The following is a 13,947-nucleotide window of genomic DNA, read 5'->3' as shown; positions in this document are numbered from 1 at the left end:
CCTTCTTAAACTGGACGTATTTTTGCCATATCTACCACCACTCCAGTGTTTGATCACTAACGCACATTCTAACTGATGTACCAACGCCTTGGCACGTACAACTTATTTTATTTTACCGCTGCCTCCAAATTGACATTCATGTATCACACTACATTTCCTTATGTTTCTCTTTCAGCTTCCCTTTCCTAACCTGTAATTTTTCCCTTTTCTTTTCTTCCTCTCTTAACAAGCAACCTTCACTTTCCTCTTTAAACTTTCTCCAGTCTTTAATCTTTAACTTTAATTACTAACTACATACGATCTATATTCCCCCTCACCTTTCTTCTTTCTCCCTTTATTTTTCTTCCCTCTCACTCCCCCCCCTACCATGTCTATCCATCACTCCAAATCCTGGTTTTTAATACTGATTTGTCATTTTTTTCAGAAGCATTTATTTTGGTTTGAATTTTCTGAAGAAATCAGCAGGATAATGTTAGTGTCCTACCGATAGAAATAATCTGTAATGATTTAAGCAAAAAGAAACAAAACAAAAAAACCGAGGTTGAAATAATAAAACCATATTCAGCTCTACTAAGGTATTGAGCACTTTTCCATGTTTTTTTTTAGTAAATATCCCTCCTAATATATATATATATATATAATATATATAATATATATATATAATATATATATATATAATGTTGTGTTTTTTTAATTAAATACCCTTTTATTTATTTATTTATTTATTTGTTTGTTTATTTATTTATTTTTATGAAATTTTTTGTTGGCTTTTTCCCAATCTATATATATAAAAGCGAAAATGTATGTATGTTTGTTTGTGTGTATGTATGTGTGTATGTTGGTGTGGCTGCTAAAAACTTTCGACACACGCGACGAAAATTCACAAACTCGGTATCTTATCGAAGCCCTTTCCTTCGCTTGAAAAATATCGAAAAATTGGCCAAAAACGTTAACTTTTTCACCCCGAAATCGACAATTTTCCACAGGGGGGGGCAACAAAAACGGGTTTCTCGTAACGATGACCGATTCTACGCATGCGTCAGATGACGTCATGACGTCGTGACCTGATTTACTTTAAATAGTTGAAAAACCGAGCACATTTCCTCTCCGTCGCTTTAGCGCAGTTGGTTATCGTGTTTGTTCATTATCTAAACCTTTTGGGTTCGAATCGTGGTGTGAGATGGGTTTTTTTCGATTTTTTAAATTTAAATATTGAACCCTGTGTTATTTAAGCTATTTTTCACGTAACGTTCGTTTTCCTGTTTTTTTTTTTTGTTTTTTTTTACTTCGCTCATTCTTAGCGACACCCGGGTATCCACCGATTTTTTAAATTTTAATATCGAAACAGGCTCATTTAAGCCATTTTTCACGTGTTCGTTTTCTGTTTTCATCGTTCGTTTGCCTTACGTTAGATTTTTTTGTGTTTTTTTATGTTTTGATTACCCCCCCCCGCTTAATTAAAACGTTGTTTTCTTTTCTTATTTCGTTTATAACAATGCTTACATCGTCGTCGTCGTCGTCGTCGTCGTCGTCGTCGTCATGCTCGACGACTTTCAAACATCTTTCACTAACTCATTCTGGCTGGCCGATTTTATTTTCCAACTTCGCCTCAGGGCTTCGGGTTCGATCCTACCCCCCTCCTCGATTTCTTTTTTATTTAACACCACACACACATACAAACACCCGGGCAACGCCGGGTACCCCTCGCTAGTATATATATATAAAAGTGAAATTTTCTCCATGTATGTATCTGTGTGTGTACATTTCCCTACTAAACTACTCTGTCCATTTTCAGTCTACGGACTCGAGATTTTACATAAGGGGTATTGAAACTTGGAAAAATCTTTTTAATCAGTTTTCGGCCAGAAATTTGGCTGTCAACGGGTCAAAGTTCAACGATTCGACCTTTGAAAACTATACCAAACTCTTCGCCAATTTTAGCTCTACAGACTGGAAATTTATGATCTAGGTTAGTTTGACACGGATCAAACTTTTTAATTTAATTGGAGACCGAAACAATAAATGTTAAGCGGTTAAAAAAAGGATCAAAGTTAAAATTTTTGAACGCTGCGGTCTTTACCAAATTACTCAGCCAATTTTTGGTCGAAACATTTTAAATTTTACATAATGGGTATTCAGACATACAGCAATCTTATTAATCGGTTTTTGACCGGAAATTTAGCTGTCAATGAGTCAAAGTAAAAAACTTTTACCTTTACGGTTTCTAGCAAACTCCTCCGCCAATTGTGGGTCTAAAAACTTGAAATGTTAGATGTAGTTACCTGGACATGAGTAAAATTTTATAATATATATATATATATATATATATATATATATATATATATATATATATATAAGTGATACTGTCTGTGTCTGTGTACATTTCCCTACCAAATAACTCGGGGTTTAACATAAGGAGTACTGAGATTTGGGAAAATCTTTTTAATCGGTTTTCGGCCAGAACGTTTTCTGCCAAGAGGATAAAATTCAACGATTTGACCTTTGAAAACTCTACCAACACCCTCCGCTAATTTTGGGTCATAAACACTTGAAATTTTAAATGTAGGTTACTTGGGCATGAATCAGACATTTTAATATGATTGGAGCCCGAAACAATAAATGTTAAGGGGTGAAAATTGGGGTCAAAGTTTTAAAAAATGACCTCTGCGGTCTCCAACAAATTACTCAGCTAATTTCTGGTCTAAACATTTGAAATTTTACATAAAGGGTATTCAGAGATAGGGCAAGCTTTTTAATCGGTTGGGTCGAAAATCTGAGCTGCCAAGAAGTCAAAGTTCAAAAGATTTGACTTTTGCGGTGTCTAGCAAACTACTCAGCCAAGTTTGGGTCTAAACATTTGAAATTTATACATAACAGGTATTCAGACATGCGGTAAGCATTTGAATCAGTTTGGGGGTGAAAATTTGGCTACCAAAGGGTCAAAGTTGAAAGAGTTGACCTTTGCAGATTCTACCAAATTCCTCTGCCAATTCTGGGTCTAAAGACTTGAAATTTTAGACATGAGTCAAACATTTTATTTTGATTTGAGACCAAAATAATAAATGTTAAGGGATCAAAATTGTGGTCAAAGTTTTTAAAAAATTTACCTCTGTGGTCTCTACAAAGTTACTCAGACAAATTTTGGTCTAACATTTGAAATCTTACATAAAGCGTATTCACGGGCTGAACTGCTAGGATATATATATATATATATATATATATATATATATATATATATATATATATATATATATATATATATATATATAGTTGGTTAAAGGGAAAATTATTCCCAACTCGTATTTAGGTAAAAATGCACTTTCGTAAATAATTGAATTCATTCAAAACCTATCGCAAAAACAAAAACAAATTAACATCTGAATAAATCGCGATACATCCAGACAGTCGAGCGGGATGGACACACGGATAAAGGGCGTAGGCTCGTTACCGCAGGTTCCCGATTTCGAATCTCGCTAGATTCAGCCACTCTGATGAGTCGTAACGACGAAACACTCGTCAGTGGATAGTTACATTTTAAAAACAATATATATATATATATATATATATGTATATATATATATATATATATATATATATATATATATATATATATATTATACAGGTTTCGATCCTGGCTTAAGGTAGTTGCCTTTCTAGACGCACTGATGAGCTGTTATACAGCGAAACAGTACTGTATGTGGATGACTATAATACTCCTTATTTTGAGCATATTGGGCAGTAATACACGAATTACCATTAGCGTATTAAGCGATGCTCTTTGCTTAAACAAATCGAGCTTAGGTATTTCAGACGATGTAACAACATCGTTAATTCACTACTCGCACAGCAGCCGCCGATTAACGTTATGGTTAGAAGACTTGACTGTCGTACCGGCGGTCGGGTTTCTATTTTTCAGGTAGTTGCCTGTCTAGTCGCACTCGTGAGCCTTGATACAACGAAACAATACTGTATGTGGAGGACTATCTATATATATATATATATATATATATATATATATATATATATATATATATATATATATATATGCACACAACGTTATGAACAGTACATAGGGCCCGAGCAAAGTCGGGCTGAACTGCTAGTATTTTCCAGAAGGATACCTAGTAGAAACCGCGAAAGTTTCCAATATCCTTAAGTGAAATTGTTTATATGGAACGAACTAGCTTCCTTCGAATTTAGCACACTCGGATTGTCAGCAGGCATCGTTAACCACTAAGCCACCGTCATCTCCCTTTTCAGCAGCATTCAACATCATAAATTCATTCATTTCGAATGAATCACACGATTGTTATTGGCATTCGTTTCTAAATCTTTCTATGTTTAATTCTTTCTGGAAAGATATCGGGTATTTACGGGAGAGACCACGTGAAAGTTGCCAACAGCACTAACTGAAAGTGTTTCTCCTGGTAAGAACAGGACATGAAGTCGCTAACTATTTTGAGATAGATAGATAGATAGATAGATAGATAGAGATAGTATAAATAGAAAAAGTAGAGTGACAAGGAGAAGAGCGGTGGAAGAAAGATAGAGAGAGAGAGAGAGAGAGAGAGAGAGAGAGAGAGAGAGAGAGAGAGAGAGAGAGAGAGAGAGAGAGAAGCTCTAGAATTATTGTGGGTAGGTAGGTCTACACGAAAGCAACGACAGCTCATTAGAAAATATTGGGGACATTCTTTGCTAATCATTTGCCCGAGTATAAATCGGTTTATTTAAACTAAACGTGCCCTGATTGTTTAGAAATGTCTGTATGATATCAACGTGTAGATGTGCATATGCGTGTGTTCATCTGTGTGTGCGAAAGAATGTGTGTGTGTGTGTGTGTGTGTGTGTGTGTGTGTGTGTGTGAGGGGGATGTTTGTTACTGCATGTGTGAGTATACTTTTACGAATGTATCCATGTATGCGCTCGTATGTTTCTGCCTATTACGGTGAACACGTCTGTTTGCACGGTACGCAAATAAGCGAAGAAATTCCGCATTGAAATGTGGATCCTGCTTTTCTTTCTCCGTGGTCGCGCGTATGCGAGTTCGGCTAGTTCGTGCTTTAAAAAAAGGGTCACTCAGGACATGTCCACAACTTCCCAATATGCTCGCGTTTACTTTTCTTTCTTCCTTTTCTTTCTTTCTTTTTATATTATGTTTATTTATTGTTGTTTTAATGTCTTGCCGTCTTAGTGTTTATCAAGTCTTGCCGACTCACACTCGCCCTCTCTCTCTCTCTCTCTGTCTCTGACCCGCTTTTTCTCACTCTCTCTATTTCTATTTTAGTTGTTTATTATACTTTACACCCATCCTCCTCACTTTCATTTTCCTTTCATATTTACTTGTTTGTTATTATCTTTCCGCAAATATTTTTACCGCCCTGTGTAAAGCAAAACAAAAAGAACAACATCCAGTAGTGACACCCTAGAAACGTTCAGTTTCCAGAGACAATGGGTACCTTTCCCTGTAAGGGTAGCTGCGCCTGAGGCAAGAGTTGCGCAAAACATAACCACACCTCTCCTGGATCGACACTGATTGTGTCCAGTATTAAGAAGTCTAAGATGATTGGAAACAATGTCGAGAAGCGAAGAGAACATACAGCACCTGGTATTTCCAAATGGTCACCCATTTTAGTACTGACCAGACTCAACATTGGTGTGATTTAAGTGTGTGTATGTGGGTGTGGGGGTGTATATGTGTGTGGGTGTGTGTGTGTGTACGCGCGCGCTTGCGCAGTAAATGCGCAATAAAATCAATTTTCTTCTGCAAAACATTTTCTCAGTTCGGTTAATAAGCATAGATGTGATCTTTGAAGAGCAAAGGCTATTCAACTCATATCACTTGGACTATTAGGGTTACTGTTCTCACTGAGAATCATTTTCATAACATTTCGATCGATTTAAACCCTAAACTTCTTCAGTTACGTCCTGTCGAGTCGAAAATATTTCTGTTAAACTGGAAAATCGGCACAGAATTTCGAACGGTCCTTTATTTAATACAAAGGTTTGCTAGAAGTAGGCTAAGTGAATTGTGTATGAATCATTAAAGATTTAATAAAAATATGGGGTTCAGGGGAGGTAGCAGGCGCTTTATTAGTTAATCCATTTTTAGGGTAATGCCGGTGCGATGATTTTGTTCTTAGTTTATCATATAAAATCTCATTACAAAATGCCTCCTTAACTATTTATGACTTTTTTCAAAACGTGTAGATTGTATCGGTAATAAAATTATACATAACGGCGTCAGGCGATTTAAATGTACTGTGAACAAGCATCTCTCTGCACTACTCCCCATTAGCATGCTTTCACAAACCTGGCAGTGTGTCTTGTTTGGGGCAAATATAAGGAACACAAGCAAAGTAAGAATCAAGATATGGGAAAGACGTGACATGCAAAATGGCAGCAGACTAAAGAATTCAGTTTGCAAGTTTCAAAGGATTTCTAATCAGCAAAGTACAGATTCAAAACTTATATTTGTGTTCAGATAAAAATATTGGCACAAGTCTAGCCGCCAGAAATCCGATGAAACATCAGTAAAGTAAATATATAGTAATGTCAAGACGGATTTTTTCGGAACTTTATTCAAGGACTTTGATATTATCCGTTATTCAGGAACTTTATTCAATGATGGTTTACAAATCCACCAAGATCTTAACAGAACTTTTCAAAGCTTTCAAATAAAAAAAGCACTTAACTACAAAATCCATAGCCAGCCAAGGTGGGGAAAAGAATCTGCAAATGACAGATTTGAGAGTCCGTTATCTCGCAATCGTTTTCCAATTACAGACACTTGAACCATACAACCGAGTAATTCTAATTGCGAATGGAACCACACAACTGAGTAATTCTAATTAGGGCGAGTAATTCTAATTACTAATTGAACCACACAACTGAGTGATTCTAATTGCAGTGAGTAATTCTAATTATGAATTGAACCACACAACTGGATAATTTTAATTACGGTGAGTAATTCGAATTATGAATTGAACCACACAACTGGATAGTTTTAATTACGGTGAGTAATTCGAATTATGAATTGGACCACACAACTGACTGATTCTAATTACTAATTGAACCACATAACTGAGTAATTATAATTACGGCGAGCAATTCTAATTACGAATCGAATCACAGAACTGAATAATTCTGATTACGAATTGAATCATATAATTAGGTAATCCTCATTAAGCATTGAACCACACTACTAAATAATTCTAATTACGAATTGAATCACACAACTGAGTAATTCTTATTACGAATTTAATCACACATCTGAGTAAACCTAATTAGAAATTAAACCACTAAACTAAGTAATTTTAATTACGAATTGAATCACACAACTGGGTAATTCTAATTAAGGTGAGCAATTCTAATAATGAATTCTCGAACTTTCATGATTCTATTAGCTGTACAGAATAAACATTTAACATAATACGTCATCAGACGGAGCCTTATTTAGCGCTTTACTGCAGTTTCAGAGGAGTTTCCTTCATTAACGTACACATTCAAACTTTATATTCGTATTCAGATAAAACATATTGATACATGTCCGACAGTTAGAAACGCCATAATCCACCGATGAAATAAATATATAGTAATGTTCAACGCTGAATCTAATTACACGAATATATGCTTTTTCATTTATGAATTTTTTATTCAGATATCTGTTTGGTTGTTTTAGTTGTTTTTGTTTTTCAAGTTATTTAATAACGAATCCAGTGATTTTGAAGAACAATTTTTTAATAGAGTATATTCATTTTTTTAAGTCGGTTTCTATTTAACCCATAGTTGAGACTCTAACAGGTACTATCAGTCCGGCGCAGAGTGGACCTGGGAGCAATGGCAATTAAAGGGTGACTCCACACTCCCCAAAGCCCGCAAGCCGGGGCCTCACTATCGGATATAGTTTAAGGTTGCATCAAGGACCTCAGATATTTGTATAATCATAAATATCATATTATCTATATATTCAGGATATTCTGTTTAAATATTACCAGATTAACTCTGTATTAAAATGTAGGTTCGCAAGTATAGGATAGCAGACGATATTTTTGGACCAGGCTTTTAAGAGTAACTTTTAAAGTTCGACGTCGATTTAATTTTTTTTTTTTTTTTCAACTTTAATCTAAAACCGTTAAAACGTTTTATGTGTGTAATCTAAAAATAACTGTTTTAGGATAATGTTTGCGCATAATCCGTTAGTTTAAGGATTATGCATGAATAAAACAGGACGTTTTTTTTTTTGCCAAATGATACTGTTTGAATTATTTAATTCGAATAAAAGATAACAAGAAACCAAATTAATATGAATAAATTATCCTTATTTTCGTACACGTATACGGGAATATGTAGAAATGCTAATATAATTGTACACACAGATATATACCTATATATATATATATATGTGTGTGTGTGTGTGTGTGTGTGTGTGTGTGTGTGTGCGTGTGCGTGTGCGTGTGTGTGTGTGTGTAAAGGTATATTTAGGCACCATTTTTCATTCAAGCAAATATTATTAATGCAACGGAGACACTTTGCATTATGATGCTTTTTTTTTAATTTTTCGATTTTCCGCATACCTTTTTTAACAAAATCAAAAATAGTAATAAAAGTTCCATAATTGTTGCTGTTTTCGATTCGTCTACGAATCATCATCAGGTGTTGAAGTAAAAGTGCGAGGAGCGAAAATGAGAATTAAAAGTGAAAACTAAAATATACAGTAAACGACGATAAGTTAAAATATATAGTGCCAAGAAGATGAGTCAAAGTTTTTCAAAAGACTGATTACACAGGATAAAAACTGGGTCCATCACTATGATCCAGAGACCAAAGCCCAGTCAATGCAGTGGAAGCTCTTCGACTTACCACCTCCAAAGAAGGCAAGGGTGCAGCCCTCCGCTGGCAAGGTCATGCTCACAGTCTTCTGGGACCAGGACGGAGTAGTGATGACAGATTTCCTAGCAAAGGATACCACAATTACAGGAGCCTATTATGTTTCACTTTTGAGGAAATTAAGGGCAGCTATCAAAATCAAAAGGCGGAGCAAGATCAGCAAAGATACCCTCCTCTTGCAGGACAACGCTCCGGTCCACAACTCGCATGTGGCCAGATCAGAAGCACCGGCGTGTGGTTATGAAATCCGACCCCATCCTCTTTACTCTCCTGACCTTGCACCCTCTGACTTTCACCTCTTCCCAGCCATGAAGTTTGTTTTTGAAAGGAAAGCGTTTCCTCAGATGATGCAGCCTTGATTTCTGAAGTCACGTCGTGGTTGGAGGACCAACCTGGGGTGTTCTACAAAAACGGTCTCCAGAGCTGCATCAAACGATGGGAGAAATGCATAACTCTGGGCGGTCCCTATGTAGAGAAAGACTAATAACTGTGCCAAGTTTCGTTGCTCTACTGCTATGGGAAGTGGGTCCGGGGCATTACTTATTGCACACTCCTCGTATTGATGTTAACGTCTTTCAAATAATCTCATTTTATTTTTCATTGATCTTATTTTTATATTTTTTCATAATTAATGATACTTTGTTTTCTTTATTTTTTTCAGGAGTTCCTTTCTAAGCAATGGCGAGACGGCTGTCCGATTAAAACTACCAATTATCCCTTTTAACGCGATTATATGAGAAATAAATCGATGTTGTCACATACATGAAATATGATATAAAACTATCATGAAAGTCGTGACTCTCAGAAAAAAATAGTCCGCCAGGTGTTGGCCCTTTAACATTAGGTTCCCGATTATCAGAGAATATACGGCACAATCACGTTGACACACCAGTTCTCGCCAGATCACCGAAGTTAAGCAACATTGAGCCTAGCCAGTTCCAGATGGGTGACCATTTGGGAAGGCGAGCCACTGTATGTATCGCGAGGTAAAATACCCGATTGATAAACTGGCGAGGTCTATCCTTCTCTCGAGGCTAGATGGGACTCTCTTAAGCCTTGGCAGGCACCCCATCTAGTGATGGCGTCAAGATAAAAAAATACCCCTGATAGCCCTGGCAAAGCATCAAGTATTCAGCTTCCGACAAGATTTGAATTACACTACAAACTCGTGTAGTGAGTTCAGTCTCGGCTGCAGCCGTGCTGGATAGCTGGATATCACAGATCAAAAATTTGCTTCTCGTAAAATCGATTCATTCTATCACCACAACAGTTCCTCATTCTCACATCTGAAGCTATTCTATTCTATCCCGACAAATCAACTATCAAAATATGTATGGAGTATTATTGTCATATTTGGGCTGGTGAATTTGTGTCCGATTTGAGGGTTCCTGATAAAGTGCAGAAGCCTATCAGTAATTTTATTAGGCCCCCCACCCTTTATTCTTATTTACAAACTCTCTCTCACAGACGTGATGTTGCTAGGCTCAGTCTTTCATATAATACTATTATTGCATGCGTTATTCAGAGTCGATTGATCTGTTCGCTGCTTCCGTTGTTATAGTTCATTCGATCTGTTCGTCTTATAATCTCTATCAAGTCGCTATTTGGATACCTCATTGCAATACCACATCGTATTCCAGAATCACCTTTCTAAGAACCGCATAATTGTGGAACTCTCTTCCCGCTAACTGTTTTTCTCCTACCTATAGCATTGGTCTTTCGAAGACTGGTATCTTTGCGATAATCATCTTTCGTTCCCATTAGCTACTTACATCAAGTGGTTCCATGCTTTGTCTCGAGTGATTTTCTTTAAAAGTATTACAGGTAAGTAGAAATAATCAATTCAGCAAATATAGGTAGAAAATCTAGTCAAAAAAAATGTACTAGAAATGAGCTAATGGTCGAATGTCATTAAAGAGATTATGTAAATCATATGACGTAACTGTGGAACATATTCATTGACTATTATACGAGGCTCGTTCCAAAATAAATCCTCCTATTTTGTTTGATTAAAAATGCTGAAAATCTACGAACACGGCAATTGTCCCATTAAAGCGAGCGATCTTTTCTGCTTCAGAATTTAGTTTTCTACATAGTTAACACCATTCTAAATGCACTTTTGCCAAATATTCGCTGACGAATCTCTGTTTCTGACGCACATCCGTAACAGGGGTTGCTTTTGTAGAGTCTCACACATCTGTAACAGAAGAATGAAACGTCCAGGTCATGTATGCAGTGTTCAATCCCTGTTGATCCATTCGGGTGGAAACAAATAGGCGGCACTAGTTTTTGAACGGCCGATCGTATAATTAAACAACGGATTACAGATTAATGTAAGAAAGAAAATGATAAAGAAGAGCATCCAAAAACATTACCCAATGAACTTGTACATATAAATATCTAGTAGAATATAATCCCCATACCCTTCCCCCACCCCACCCCAAAAACCGCAAAAACGAATAACTACGATATCACAGAGCTGACTGGGGGCGAAGCTAAAAAAGAACGAAATATCATAGATGTAAACGGTAAACAGACTTCTTCAACACACCAAACCATACAGTACAGATCTAAGCGACTTCATCTCGACGAGGGCCGCATCAGTATCAATAAAACTAATAAAAATCTCGTGCCAAAGGAGTTTACAGGTAGATGCCCAGCGCAACATAAATACCGCAACTGCAAAGGTGAATAACTACGAGATCACAGAGCTGACTGGAAACGAAGAATTATGTACAAGGATAAAACACCTCCTCCTTCCTTAAAAACGGAGAATAAAAGAAAGAACTATATTAATGCAATGCATTGTGATGAACTAATAGCATTTGTGCCCCTTCGACATTCATACTCTCAGTTAACTCCACAAGCAGCAAAATCCCACCCACACCTTCTTGAGGTTCTTAGATGCCAGAAAGCCTTGTAGTCTAATAGTTTCTTCCCTATGACTGCTAGACTTTGGAATCTCGTCGCTGTTTCCTGCTTCCTTGACTGTACTAATTTGCAGAAATTTAAATATAATGTAAATAGACATCTTGCTGGTTAACTCCCCACAGTTCTCTGTTGAACACTATTTCAAATAGTAGACCCTTGCGTTCCAAGTGGCAATATGCTTTATTTTGGGTTAAAAAGAGTAAAAATATAACAATTATACATATAAAAGCTAGACGAGCTTCCCCTCCACATCAATCCATGCAACAGTACAGATCTAAACGACTTCATCTATGCACGGCTATCAACGAAACTAACAAAGGTATGTGCAGAAAGAATAGACCTATGAAGCATGAGTAGAAAACTGGACTGGAAATTCAGATCAATAAATTATAAAGTAAGTTATAGTTGTGAATAACAGCAGAGAGATCAGAAAACGATGGCAATATATGGCTTTAAAAAAATCAGAAACATGAAAATAATAATTGCTAGCAAATCAATGAAGCGAGATACAAATCTGAAAAAAAAATACATTTTTTTGTAAATAAAACTAAAAGACAAACAATAAGAAATCGATTCAACAGAAACAAGACAATTCTAGAAAAATATATGGGAACATTTACAAGACTACAATATAAATTATGTTTCTAGATTTTTGATATGGGGATCGAGAACATGTATTATTTGGATTATTCAGTCTACTGTCCTACATCGGTCAAAACTGCTGTGTAGATAATGCGCAAGACCAGAACCGTAGTCGAAAGAATCCAAATAACACGAATAATCAATCCTCATCTAAAAAATTCAGAAATATTGTATGAAATCGGTACAGATCCGAATTAATATGAACAGGGAAATGACTCGACGCTCTTTCTATTTCAGAAACGCATTACACAATTTTAAATTTTAACAACTATAGTTTTGAAGAGAAAAATAAACAAACGCTTTCTGTTTGCATTTGACCAATTAGAGCCATTTTGAAGGCAAACCCGGAGAAGGTCGGAGAGTACAACATCTGAAATGGTGTGGGAATAATATTCAGTATGATAACAGTAGTCCCAACAATCCACAAAATACATATGTAAACATGATCTTCAGAAAATTAAAAAAATCGAAATTGCTGCAGTAACACTCTATATGGCATTACGAAAAATGCTAAACTGGCAAGCATATGGCACCGACGAAATACATTAATCCTGATTTCAAACGTTCAACAGCCTACATGAAATATTAACATAAAATATAATATCTATACGCGATCTGGACATATAGGCAATGAGTGATTAGTTCGAAAAAACAGCGATAAAGGAACGATACTAAAGAACTGCAGACCAATAACCTACCTACCAACTGGAACATTTTACTGGAACAGTTGAATAAAGAGATCTACTATTTATTTAGTAGTCATGGCCTACTCCCAAAAGTAGCATAAATAATCCAGGAAAGGTGTGAAAATGTCAAATTACTTGTTATTTCTTGTTATAAAATGAAATAAACGATCAGCCCAAAACGAACGTATGATACGCAATGCCTTAAGCATGAATAATTGAATTCTTAAGTAAATACAAAATTTCTGACAGACTTATCAACTGACTTAAAAAAAATAATTGAACATGGAGACAGGACATGACAGAAATCAAGAACGGATAAAAGAAGCAAATACGCCCTAAGATCATGCAGTGTTGCTACATCTAGGGAGGAGCTCCAAAAAAGTGCCCGTTAATGCATTTACAAAGCACAAAACCGTCTTCACAATCTAGTAGGCGATGACCTTTTCTCCTCCCTACTTTCTCCTTCTCACAGAATCTATCTCTGCTCTATTGTTATTTTGATGGTGGTTGCTCGGCTCAGCTTCAATTTATGCACCCTCTCTTATAAAACCTTTGCAACTAATACACGTCTAGCTACACCAAACGTCAACAGTTTCCCTAACTGTACTTGAAACGAAACGAAAATTCTATGAACAAAATTTCTTTCTTAAAACTGCACACCTGGGGAACACAATAGTGTGGGCTGCTTCCCAGCTGACCATAACATGACTGTTTTCAATGCTTATGTAAATGTGTTATTATTGAACCGTCCTCTAATATAATAAAACACTTACCAAGTTCCATCATTACTTATCATCCTGGT

General features: G+C 36.2%; 1 protein-coding gene across 2 annotated transcripts in view; it reads left to right on the top strand.

Moving 5' to 3' along the window:
* LOC145268352 (uncharacterized) overlaps nucleotides 1-11,324 on the top strand; it is a 388,759-nt gene extending 377,435 nt beyond the window's left edge. For both annotated transcript variants that reach the window (XR_013864883.1, XM_080123873.1), the window contains one exon: nucleotides 9,548-11,324. The gene's annotated coding sequence lies outside the window, so the exon portion shown is untranslated. The remainder of the gene's footprint in view (nucleotides 1-9,547) is intronic.
* The last annotated feature ends 2,623 nt before the right edge of the window (nucleotides 11,325-13,947 follow it).

This window comes from Euprymna scolopes, chromosome 43 (genome assembly GCF_053919585.1).
Source record: "Euprymna scolopes isolate OS-2025 chromosome 43, ASM5391958v1, whole genome shotgun sequence".
NCBI classification, from domain to species: domain Eukaryota; kingdom Metazoa; phylum Mollusca; class Cephalopoda; order Sepiida; family Sepiolidae; genus Euprymna; species Euprymna scolopes.
This window is presented reverse-complemented; position numbering and strand designations above follow the sequence as displayed.